Source organism: Chrysoperla carnea, chromosome 5 (genome assembly GCF_905475395.1).
Source record: "Chrysoperla carnea chromosome 5, inChrCarn1.1, whole genome shotgun sequence".
In the NCBI taxonomy this organism is placed as follows: Eukaryota; Metazoa; Arthropoda; class Insecta; order Neuroptera; family Chrysopidae; genus Chrysoperla; species Chrysoperla carnea.
Genome location: NC_058341.1, coordinates 51,388,397 through 51,400,980, shown reverse-complemented (window position 1 = coordinate 51,400,980; position 12,584 = coordinate 51,388,397). Strand labels below are relative to the sequence as shown.

General features: G+C 29.7%; 1 protein-coding gene across 3 annotated transcripts in view; it reads left to right on the top strand.

Annotated features, from left to right (window-relative positions):
• The window catches only part of LOC123300471 (synaptotagmin-7), a 979,245-nt gene that overhangs the window by 303,835 nt on the left and 662,826 nt on the right, over positions 1–12,584 (top strand). The window lies entirely within an intron of this gene.

Genomic DNA, 12,584 nt, shown 5'->3' with positions numbered 1-12,584 from the left:
GTTACCCGGGATCAAAGGTCACAAAATGCGAATGTTCGCGAATATCTCGTTAAAGGTCGCTGTTATCGCAAAAGATAATAGTTATGCAATTTGTAGATCAGAATATTGTCTATAAAAAATATGCGTTACTTTCCTTCGTAAGACTAACGGTTTTGAGAAAATTCGACTCAAAAATACGTATTTCGTCTACCAAGTAGTCATCAACGAGTAACATAAGAGTAATTACGATTAGCTAATTCATACTGATGATGACAACTTGGTAGTCGAAATATGTATTTATAAAATACAAAAAACTGATCTTGGAAATTGGGGAAAAAATCGAAATTTACATGAACTATAGATATAAATGCAATAAACATTACGAAAAGCATTAACATTAAATTCAAAATTTTTTTCCATTAACCATTAGATTGCAAGGACACCCAATCGGTACAATCATTTACAAAGCTTAAGCTTGTATCCATCGTGTAAAAGTCATATTTTATATCTACATGCCATAACCGGTTGCGTTGTGATACTACAGATCAGCTATATTAAATATTTTTGTAATGCTTAAATCGTTTGTATCTACTCAAAAAGATATTGATATAAATAAAATAAATGATTTCATTATGCTTATTTCGCAGATACTGATAAAGAATGCATACTGTATGTTACAACTTTTTGAGTTGAATTATCTTAAAAATCGTTAGTTTAACAAAAAATAATAATTATTTTTATAGGCAGTTTTCTGTTCTATAAATTCGATAACTACAATTTTTTCGACAACAGTAACCGTTAACGAAATATTCGCGAAATATCGTATTTTGTGACCTTTAACCCCGGGTAACTTTTGTGGTGGCATTCGGATCGATGGGGATTTTGTTAAGAACAACTAATAGAAGGTTCATGCAAAAATCCAGCTTTCACGGAATTTTTTCGAAGTAAAATGTTTATATTTCCTGGATTATTTAGCTATTTTGTATTTTGTTATTTTGCTTTGTAATTACTGAACATAAAAATGTCATTATGTAATAACTCAACCTATCTTTGTGTTTTCAATAAAACCGTGGAATACCATGCATGTCAAAGAAAAAATAAAATTTTTCTGAGGATTCCGTATATTTATAGGGGATTTAAGGCTATTGGCTATTAAATTAACTAAACCAATATACTCACTGTTATTTCAAGGCGAAAGGGCAGATTGTTAATGTATTTACAAGTATCTGTGCTTCTACTTTGACGTTTCATAATCATATTGGCACCTTACACCAAAATTGTTGATTCTTTATTTGCCGCCAATTTTTACAGAAAAACGGATAGAATATAAAAATGGGAAAAAAAAACAATTTGTCTCATTGATTGGAACAGCTCTAAATTGTTTTGAATACTCGTAATGGCTCGTATTGTAGCATATTGACAGATTTCAAAATCTGATGACAAAAGCATATCTTGAAACACTCAGACAGTGAATTCAAATAAATTGGCTTTCGTAAATTAGGATCAAAATTACCTTACCAAATGAGTCTCATTCAAATCGGAAACGTCTATAAAGTATTAATTGAGATCCGTGGAACAAATCCTAAAAAATTGAATAAAGGACTTTTTTTCCAATTTCAAGATAATATTCGTTTTCGACGCATTTTAGCTGGGCAAAAGCGATGCCATAAAATCCATTTCGGAATGGTTTCACTTCCATTTTGTACCAACTGACCCTAAAATTTACTTACATTCAGATTGTAATTAAATAGAATAAATTAAAATTCGCTATATATTTTATAAATGTCAGAATATTGCGTGTTTTTACAAAACAATCATTTTTTATTTTGAGGTGTTTTAACGAGACATGCAAGTACCTTCGTACGAGCAGGAAAACATGTTCGACGATTAAAGAACTAATCCTACAATCTACCATCATAATAATTCATAATAAAATCATAAATTTATGACTCTACATAAACCTTCCATAGACCGCTTTTTAGTCAGGAACACGGATCAAGAATTCAATCCTAACGTCATCCACATCAATCGTTGGAACTTTACGAAACAAAATTTCTAACCTATTCTAATAATTTTCAATTTGTTTATATTACGAAACTTAAAAATTTAAATTTTTTTTATGAATTAAAATCTTATTACATAATACAATGAATAAGCCAGAAAAAATATCGTGGAAAAGTGGGGAAACAGCACCGATTTGAATGAAATTTTTATAACATGTTTATGGGACCCCAAGAAACATTCATCGAAATAAGCGTGGGGCATATGTAGCCCAAATTATTTAAAATGCTTATTTTGGCTTTAGATTGTCCTCTGGTACTAATCTTTGGTCGCTGAATATAAATCCGATGTCCGATTTCACTAATTCTGCCACGTATTCCAAAAATTACCTCATTTTTGAACCGAAGTTCCATCTTTTGCCACAAAACCGGAAAAGTATTCCAAGTCCAAACAGGGTCGTAATTCGTAAACAGGGGCTAAAACTACCTTCTAAAGTAAAAAAAAGGAAATGAAATTTTTGGCCAAAAAACGCAAGAGTGCATGATAGAATCTGTTAATCTGATATAAAATTCGTAAATCAGCGAAAATACCTCCTAGATAACAGTTTGGGCGATAAATACTTACTTTTCCTTGGAGCCCAATAAACACATTACAAAAAGTAACATTAAAATCGGTGCTGTTTCCCCACTTTTCCTTAACATCCCGGCTTGTTAGATGTACTGATATTATTAATAAATTTCTTTGTTACTGTAAGATGGCGCTGTTTGATGTTTCGAATAGTAAATATTGCGTTTCTTGGTGCTTTCCTTTTTCTAAAGCCAAACTGTTTACAGTCCAACCCCCATAATTTGTTGAAATAGCAAAAGTCATTAAAAGTATCTTGAATAACGGACTTGGACTTATATGAATTACACAAAAGTTTGAAATAAATGTAAAAATTTATTTTCATAATAAAGATATGTAGAATATACCTACATGTCAAGATTCTTGAAAAGCCATTATATAAATAGCTCCAGAATTAATGAATCTGTTGTAAACATTATATTCATTTGGAAAGATAAAAAGTAGACATCTCCAGATATCTTGAAAGGCAAATAAATAGCTATTGTTTAATGTGAGAACAGTAAGTTAATCATTAATTAAAATCAAGACGTTAAAAATACCTCAAATAGAAAATGAAAATCAACCAAGCCTTTGTTTATCTATTGTAAATATTTTGTAGTGAGTAATTAATAGGAATTCTATTTATGGCAAAGAAAAGATAAAAGACATTTAAATGAGTGACAATGGGTCTCCTTTCTAGAAACTGTCTATTATATTTGATAATTATTTATACCTAGAAAATGATTTTTCTGTTCTCTCATTAACTACGAAGTTTGTTTAATAGATAGACAGACATCTTGAAAGATGAAAGAAATAAAAAATTATACAATTTAGATATACGTACTATGGATAGTGAAAACATGATTATCTTACGGTAGTACAATCGTTATAGTCAAGTTCATAAAAACATGCACTTTTAATCGCGGACTCTTTGTGACGACAATGTACAATACTTACACATTGTATTTATATATATACTCAATACACACACACAATTACAAAGTTGTTTTTTATGTATCTTTTTGTATTTTTTTCGTACCAAAAAAGTCATAAATACATGTTTCAATACGTTCTTTAAGAGAAAAAATGCAAGTATTATTTTTGAGATACCTATTTAGAAAAGTTTAATTTTTTTCTCTCGGATTAACTTCAGCATATTTACATTTTGCTTGTTAATCCACAGACGTTTTAAAAATTTTCTTCTTAACCCCCTAGCTAAAAAAAGAGTGTGTTAAGTTTGACCGCTATGTGTGTGTTTCTGTCTGTCTGTGGCATCGTAGCGAGGAAACAGATGAACCTATTTTGATTTTGTTTGAAAGGTAATTTATTGGAGAGTATTCTTAGCTGTGTTTCAATTTCGAAGTTAGGGTTTCGTTCCCGAAAAAACTAAAAATTGGCGATGGTCTTCCAAACCGGCTCAGTTTGGAAAATGTTTTAAGGAAAAAAGCAACTTAATGGAGAGTGTTCTTAGATATGTTTCAAATACGTGTTTAGGGTTCCGTATCCGAAAATTTGTCGGGAGCTTTTTCAATTTGGTTTTCACTTGTTTTTTTTTTTTAATAAAAAATACTTTTATTGAATCTGTCTTTATAAATATTCAACTGGATAATTATTCAAAAATTATAAAGATGACATCATTAATCCAAAATTAAAAATTAAAAGATATTTCTACTTAGAATTGAACATTCCTGTTCAATTGACATACAGGGTTGATAAATTTGATGAAATCACGTAAATGACAGATATTTTGTCCAAAAAGATTTTATTACTTAAGTGGGAGCGAGACAATGTCGAAAAATATGTTAAACGGATTAGGCGTGTACTTTAAGGTCACAATAATTATTTAAAATAACTTTTTATTTATAATAAAATATTAGGATTATATCATTTTTTTGAAGAATATATTTATCATGTTTTTGAACAAAATGTGTCCCATTTGCATGGTCCCATCTTATTGATCAACCCTGTGTTGTTCTGTAAATAGTTCTTAGAAGAATTGAACAGTTCAAATTAGTTTTATTTAAAGATTAAATGTGAAATTCAATAAAGAATAAAATGTATTGAAAAAAATGACCTTCTTTCTTTTAGACGGGCGGTCAAATGAATACTTATAAAATTTTTATATAATGAAATAAATGAACCACACAAGAAACATTACAGCATGTACGTAACTGCTCATAAATTTATATGAGATTGTTACATTACATACATAAAATAATAATTTATTAGGTTTAACAAGTTGATTTAAAAAGGCTATTACAAAATCTTTTCGTTGGTCATATAGTGAGGCATCTCATAAATATACTTATTTTAAGTTAGGAAATATAATCAGTATATCAGCATATCAAAGCCATGCTCAAGATCTGTGTAATCTGATTTGAAAAAATTCACAAGCCGTCAATACGTCCACGTTAGAGTAAATCGGTGAGAAGCTCTTAGATTGTCAGCTCGTAACAGAATAATATCATCAATTTTCTACAGTCTGCTAATAATAGAGGACATATAAACAACTGCAAGCAACTGAAAAATGTATTCAATAAAAATTACATCGAAATAATGTGTATTTAAAAATTAACAATTTTTTGTAAAATATAGAGAAAAACCTTGTATAGACTGCCATTCATTTGAATAAAAGGCAAGACTGTTCAATTCACTAAAAATTGTTTGGTCGATGGTTTTCTCGTGTAAAAACTTCAATTTACCAATATTAATTAGTAAAAAAACTTATTGTTTTTTAACAGCCTTGGCTTTTATTCAAATGAATGGCCGACTGCAAAACGTTTATTTCTTTGATTTAGACACATATTTTTAACTATGCGTTAATTCGATTATTTTATACATTTTCCACTATCATTGGGGCAGACTGTTAAAATTTGATTGTTTTTCTGTTACGAGCTGACAGTCTATATTTCCCTTCGTAGTTTACAGCAATTGAATCTCAGGAAAGGAGCATTAAATAAAAGTACAGATTTCATCTCTTGATCAAAGTAACTCGAGTCACATCAGGCACCATTCAACAATATTCATTATGGGAACAATTCTTTAGTAGTCGCTCTATTTTGAATGAATTAAACCGATAATGAATGGTTGAAAGAATTGTTCAAAGTCAAGTGTGATATTTACATCAAACTTGCATGTTCAGAATATATTAAATTTAAATTCTAAGCGTAGGAGGTATAAGATTTGTAGAACCTGAAGCTAGAACACAAAAATAAATGTATACGGTAGAAACAAAATGAATTAAATAAATCACCTTATTATTAAATAAATAACAAAATAAGGTTTTTGCATCATTGAGAAAGGATAAAACCAAAATATCAATATAGATTGTAGTGTATTTTAGTCTGTTACATATGTACCTAAGTAAGCGAAAGTTTTGTACCTTGGATCAAAATTATCTTATATTTAGTCGATTCATTTTTAAAACGAAAACAATGAAAATAACCTATTCTTGAAAATAACCTATTCTTGACTAATTTTTGATGCTATATGTATTGAGAAGCTGCCCATAAAACTATAAATATTTTATATTTATTAAACTGTGATTCATGTTACACGACCATTATGTAATATAAATAAAACACTTTAATGTACTTTGCTTCACCAAAATCATGAATCTGAACAACTATTCTCTCGGCTGCTTGCTCTCAGGTATCTAAATTTTGCCTTAGTATAGCTGCTGTCTCGTAGATAGCAATATCTTTCAAGAAAATGGAGGATTAATCAAGGTAGTTTGTCTCCAAGGTACAATACTGTATCCTATCTCTTTTATGATATACAGTAGCCCATTGTAACAGATCGTATATATTACAGATTAATATAACAACCTCTATCATTTCATCTAAGCACATAAAATAGAACGTGAATACAGCTTCGTCGTGTGCATGCGATCTGTTACTATGCTTATTTATTCTTACCATGGTCTCAAAAAATGCACAGGCTTCATTATTGGCAACATCCGTATAAAAACGATGCCAATTTTAGAGGCGAACAAAAAAGTATATAGGCTATATTAATTTGGTAAGATAATACTTTCCCGTTAGGTTATATTGGCTGTCCACGAAGGACACACTTAGGCTATAGAGCCCATTGCGATACCATATATGTGTTTTACCACCTTTTCCGCTGATCATTTTATTTATCAGCTCCTCAATTTCAGAGGCTGAGTGCACCTTCATGCATATACCATGCACTACATCAGTCTATATACGCCTTAAAGAACTGAGCTACCAGGGCGACTACTTTCCCATAAATTGAAGAAATTATACGGATGTATCAGAACTATTTTGTCAGCAAGTGCCAAGTTACCTTTTGCTGACCTTTCGGCCGCGATGTTTAAGATTTGAGAGTGAAAAAACACGTATATAGTATTTGCTAGCATTCAAGCTGATTGTATTTATTGAAATATACAATATTAATAGACACGAGCTTAATGAAATGCTAAAAGTAGTCAATCCACTATACCGGACTGTAGCAAAGATTGAATATGTATTCTTGAGAATCGGGAATTATTGAATAACGAACCACAAAATAACTTAAACCCGTCAGCACTTGCGTCAACCGTTCGGTAATCTTCGGTCGCGTGATGAGAGATTTGCTCGCACTTTTCGCACATGCTTCAAATATTTCGTGCGTTAAATATTCTTTGTTAATCATAACCTCTACACAATTTTATAAATTTATTTTTTGATAAACTAGCTGATTAAAAATAGTTTGATTACGTGATTATTGAATGGCGAAAATATTAGAGCCGAGATTTTAACTAATTTCATTATATTTTTATCACAAGTTTTTTTTAATTTTGCTGAGTACGATTTATTTTAAACTAACGAAAGTACACGAACAGGCCCGAAAATTTGTGAAGTTAGTATTTTTTGCTTACACCTTTACTCTTGTGATTAAAGAAATTCTCACAATTTCTGAAAAACTTTTAGTACAAGATCCGAATTAGGATCGTTATTCATCCATCTGTTTACCGAATGAAAGTAATTTTTTATGAAATGTAAAATAAAAACAAATGTTTTGAATGATGATACATTGAATTATTTGTAGTTTATTTAAATGGGCCGTACTTCAGAAGGGAAAAAAATTGGGTTTCTGGAACTTTTAGAAATAATGGAATTAAATGTCGCAAAGATAAAATACGTATTTTGAAAGCTGCCTTTCAAATATACAATAGTGAACAGAGATCAATTATTACCCATAAAATATTTACCTTTCTAAAAGTTGAGATGACTCAATTTAAAATTTTTGCTTTTTAGCTTAAATAACATATATTCTCTGTAATTATATTTTCGTGATTACATTGGAAAAATAACTTTTGAAGTGATTGTAACATATAAGAAGTGATTAATACCTTCCGTACGTCACCAGGAAAAACTTTTTTTTTCAGAGCTTTTGACTAATTCATAAAATTCGCGACTAAAAATTAGAAAAAGCATTTAATAAAACCACTCCGCACACTGTTATGTACCCTGAATTTGTACATTTGTTGAGGTTACGGTAAGTAATACAGTTTCTATGAAGGATGTAGCCAGTACTTACCTACGATAAACCTTTGATTATAACAAGCTACAAACGACATGTTTTGAAAGTACATATAAAAGGATACACTACGTATTATGTGCTATATAATATAATAGACTTTCATAAGAAGTCCTGATTTATGGAATGGGATAGAAACAGAATATAATATGTTATATTCTATAAAATGCACAAAATATATTCTGTTAAAATGTTACCACCATTTGATTCACCTTCAGATATTTGTTCACATATTTTTTCGAATATGTTTATTCAGAAATTAGGTTAAACTTCGATTTTGTTTCTTAAAATATTTCAGAAACTTCGAAATTGCGAAGTTGTAATTTTTACATAGATGTTTTTTCGTTTTAATAAATTTGTGAGAAATGTCCTTCTTTTTCTACCCTGTATATTTGTTATATATATCAAGGTATACTAAGTTTAGTCTCAAGTTGGTAACTCTTAGAAATATTGATGCTATGAACAACATTTTGGTATATGTGTTCATAAAAAAAGGGTCAATTTCAGGTTCTAGGTCTGTTCGTCTGTTACCACGACAACTGAAAATCGAAAAGACATATCAGGCTGAAAATTTTATAGCATATCTGGGACGTAAAAAGTGAGTTTGAGTTCATAAATGAGCAACACAGGTCAATTGGATGGTAAACCCTTAGTGATAGTACAAAAGTAGAAACATAAAAAATGTGCCTTATAAAAATATAAACAACTTTGGTTTGAAACATTTTTTTGGAAACGTCACTGTTTATTCGTGAAGGCGCAAATTAGGCCAAAATTTTGGTATCCACTTTCTCCATAACTGTAAAAGAAAGGGATTTGAAAATTTGCAGGATGCTTCAACTCGTAGTCCTGTAAAATATTTTCGGAAAACGAAAAACAATTCTAGAAAATACTTTAGGAAAATTTTCCAAAAACCAAATAAATGGCAGTTATAACTGTGTTTTGTGTAAACTCTTCTAATTTATAAAAAATTTATGCAAACACTGATATTCAACGCTTTCTATACAAGAATATTTCAACAATTAACTCAGTCAATTGTTTGTTTTCACTTGTTTTTTTTAAATATATATTTGTTATAATGTTGAGAATTTTTTTATTAAGCTTCACATTTTAGAAGGTATTTAAAAGATTCAAAATAGGTTAATGACTTTTTCTGGCACTGAAAATTCTATAGAATCTGGGTTACTGGAGTTCTACAACGCTTATGGCGCGGCGCCAACTCACCAAGTTTACTAAATTTACTTTTTATTTCTACTTTCGAGCTTACGCTCTTGTCTGTCTTACATAATAGACTTAGAGATACTTACATCAAATTTCAAACCACCTGTTAAAGTACAGCAACCATTAGTTAAAAGTCAGTAAGATATCGAAGGACGACTTCATAACACAATTACCTATATTATTAGGCTAATTGTTTTAGGCTAATAATGCTCCTTATGTCATTTATGAGATTTTCATGCAATACTTTTGATATTCGATCTTTTAACTAGTCGGTATAAAGTAACAAATGGTTTGAAATTTTATAGTGCTTATGCGATTACCATGTTACACCTTGTACATTATATACACGCATTAAACACTCATAAAATTTTTATTTCAGTATGTTAATCGGTCAAAAACTTTCCGTATTTGTTCTTTTAACTTACAGAAAGAGAACGGATCGTTAGTATGTAAAAGAATAGATTTAATTTTAAATTATTTATTATTTATTTAAACGTTGGAAATATTTAACACTATAACCCAAACAACAATATTCAAATAAACTTTAATGTTTACTCTTAACTGTTTGCATGGGTGACAAATCCTACATGTTTTAACAGTTTGTATGAATAAATTATAAGCTCAAATTAGAAGCAAATATGTCGCAGATGGATTTCCGAATTAGTTGTTTTACGTAAACGTAAGATAGCGATAGTTGTTTTACAAAGAAAATCCGTAATAACAGCTAAAAGCTTAGTGGCTTTTCATAATTAATAAATTTTAACCATTAAAATGGCAATAAAGTTATGTATTTGTCAATGAATGGGATCCACGATAAGAGGTTATGTTAAACATTCAAAATGATATGAGGTAAGATTAACGGTTTCGTAAAAAAACAAGAAATGAAATGTCAGATTTGCAAAATTTGTTAATAAAACTACGAATATGAGCTACAACCGCAGTTAAAAAAATTTAATCCCCAACCAATGTTTCAGTACGAAACCCTAAACTCGCTCTTGAGGCATAGGTCTGAACGCTCTCCATTAAATAACCTTTCAAATGAAACAATAATCAAAATCGTTTCATCCGTTTAGGACCTACGATGCCACGGACACACAAACGTACATAGCAATCAAACTTACAAACCCCTCTTTTTGGTGAAGGGTTAAAAATGAAAAAAATAATTTTGAGGACAATTTAAGTAAAGACGAATGAGAAAGAGTTTTATGACAGTTAGAGTAGGGATCGATAAAGAGCCGCCATGGAACTCAAAAGGAACGAGTGTTTCAGGTTATAAAACGAATCAAAAATTGTGAAAAATTACAAATTATCGTGGTAATTTAAAATTTAAAATTTACTTAAAGAATTAAAAATAAAAATCATTTTAAACATGTTCTTATAGGAAGGAATATTTAAGACTGAGAAATTATTTGAAAGGTTATTTAAAACTGAGAATTTATTTAATTTTTTCTATTACTATTTTATTTAGGTTTTGTATCCTAGAAAAGAGTGTTTCTATTGTCATAACTTGTTGATTTATTTAGAATCCAATTTGTTTTTTTTTTTTTTTGTTTGTAGTCGAAATTTTTTTTTGTGTTTTTCAAAGTATTTGTTTGTAATAGAAATTGTTATCCGAAACGCAAAGGTAATCTAGTTGAAGTGTTTTGCAAAACAACTAATGGTTTTGTATAACAACTGATTCGGCAATTCATCTGCGACATATACACTATTTGCACTCAGTTTAAGTAGAAGAGGATAGGTCTTATCTCTATATATTATAAATGCCAAAGTAAGCATGTTTGTTTGTTTGTTTGTTATGTTTTTACGCTAAAACTAGCGAATGGTTTGTAATGAAACTTTACAGCAATATAGCTAATATATCAGAATAACACATGAGATATAATTTATAAAGATATATTAATAAATAAATAAATTAATTAATTTAATTTGATATTACCATAAATTAGTAAAAATAGTTAATATGAATAATTACTATTATACATTTAAAAAAAAAATAGAAAACCATACATATATTTTGCCTGTGTAAAACAATCCTTACCATTATTTAGATTGTTATAGAAAGGGGATAAGTGAGAGCAATCTTTACTTTTAAACCCAGTGAAGTTTACTTTCGTTTAAGAAATCCCTAACTTAGTGTTACAACTTGGATAAAACAAAAAAATGTTGCAGACAATTAAAAATTGCAAAAAATGCTAGAAATCGATGAAATAGTTGCGTGCATTATTGGAAATGTGGAACGTGAATTTAAAGACATAAAAAACCCCATTCTTAGTTCTGCTCTATTATTCGGAAATTACACCTCGAGAGTATGATATAGGCGACCGTCATATCCCAGTATTGCGACAGAACTGGCCAAAATATACTGTGAAATCTGATCCAATCGACTTGACCGACTTAATTATAAATATACCATTAAAATGAGTATATTTACATCAAAAATTTATAGATCAACTTTGACTACATAAGTATAATATTCACTTCAATCAAGAAAACTATCTACTTCTCAAGCAAATACTTTATAAGATTTAATCACCCTACTCACAGTACTTACCACGATGAGTCCATACTTCTGTTATTATATTACATTCTCTTAACTTTTACCGGTAATTGCAAAACTAGTGTATTGCTAAAAAAGCCACTAGAATTAAATAATTAATAAAACAATCAAATTTCATGGTGAGCCCATCTGTACAGCTTTCCTGTGTTTACCGACTTACTTTCACGATGATTTTGTAGATGAAAAGCTTTTTAATGTTTTAAAGCTCATATACTAGGACTTGACTCCCACGACATAACAAATATTATGCTTTAGTTAGATAACATGTGAAGAAGAACCGTTGTTGTGAATAAATTATAAATCATAAGTGAATTTTTCGTTAACAACGAAGTTATAGTCTTTATGTCGAAATCACAAATCAAATTATTTTTCTCGCATATGTTTGATAACGACGGAGAGAATTTATTATTTACAAAAACAAGCCTGAAATCTAAGAAAATAGTCAATAAATTTGTTTTAAAAAATCTACATAATTAACAAACCTATTTTTAACCCCTGAACTAAAAAAAGCGGTGTTATATGTTTGATCGCTATGTGTGTGTGTCAGTGTGTTTGTCTGTCTGTGGGGTCGTAGCGCCTAAGCGGATGAACCGATTTTAATTTTTTTTAGTTTCATTTGAAAGGTAATTTACCGGAGAGGGCTCTAAGCTATGTTTCATGCGCTTATAGTTTTGTTCCCAAA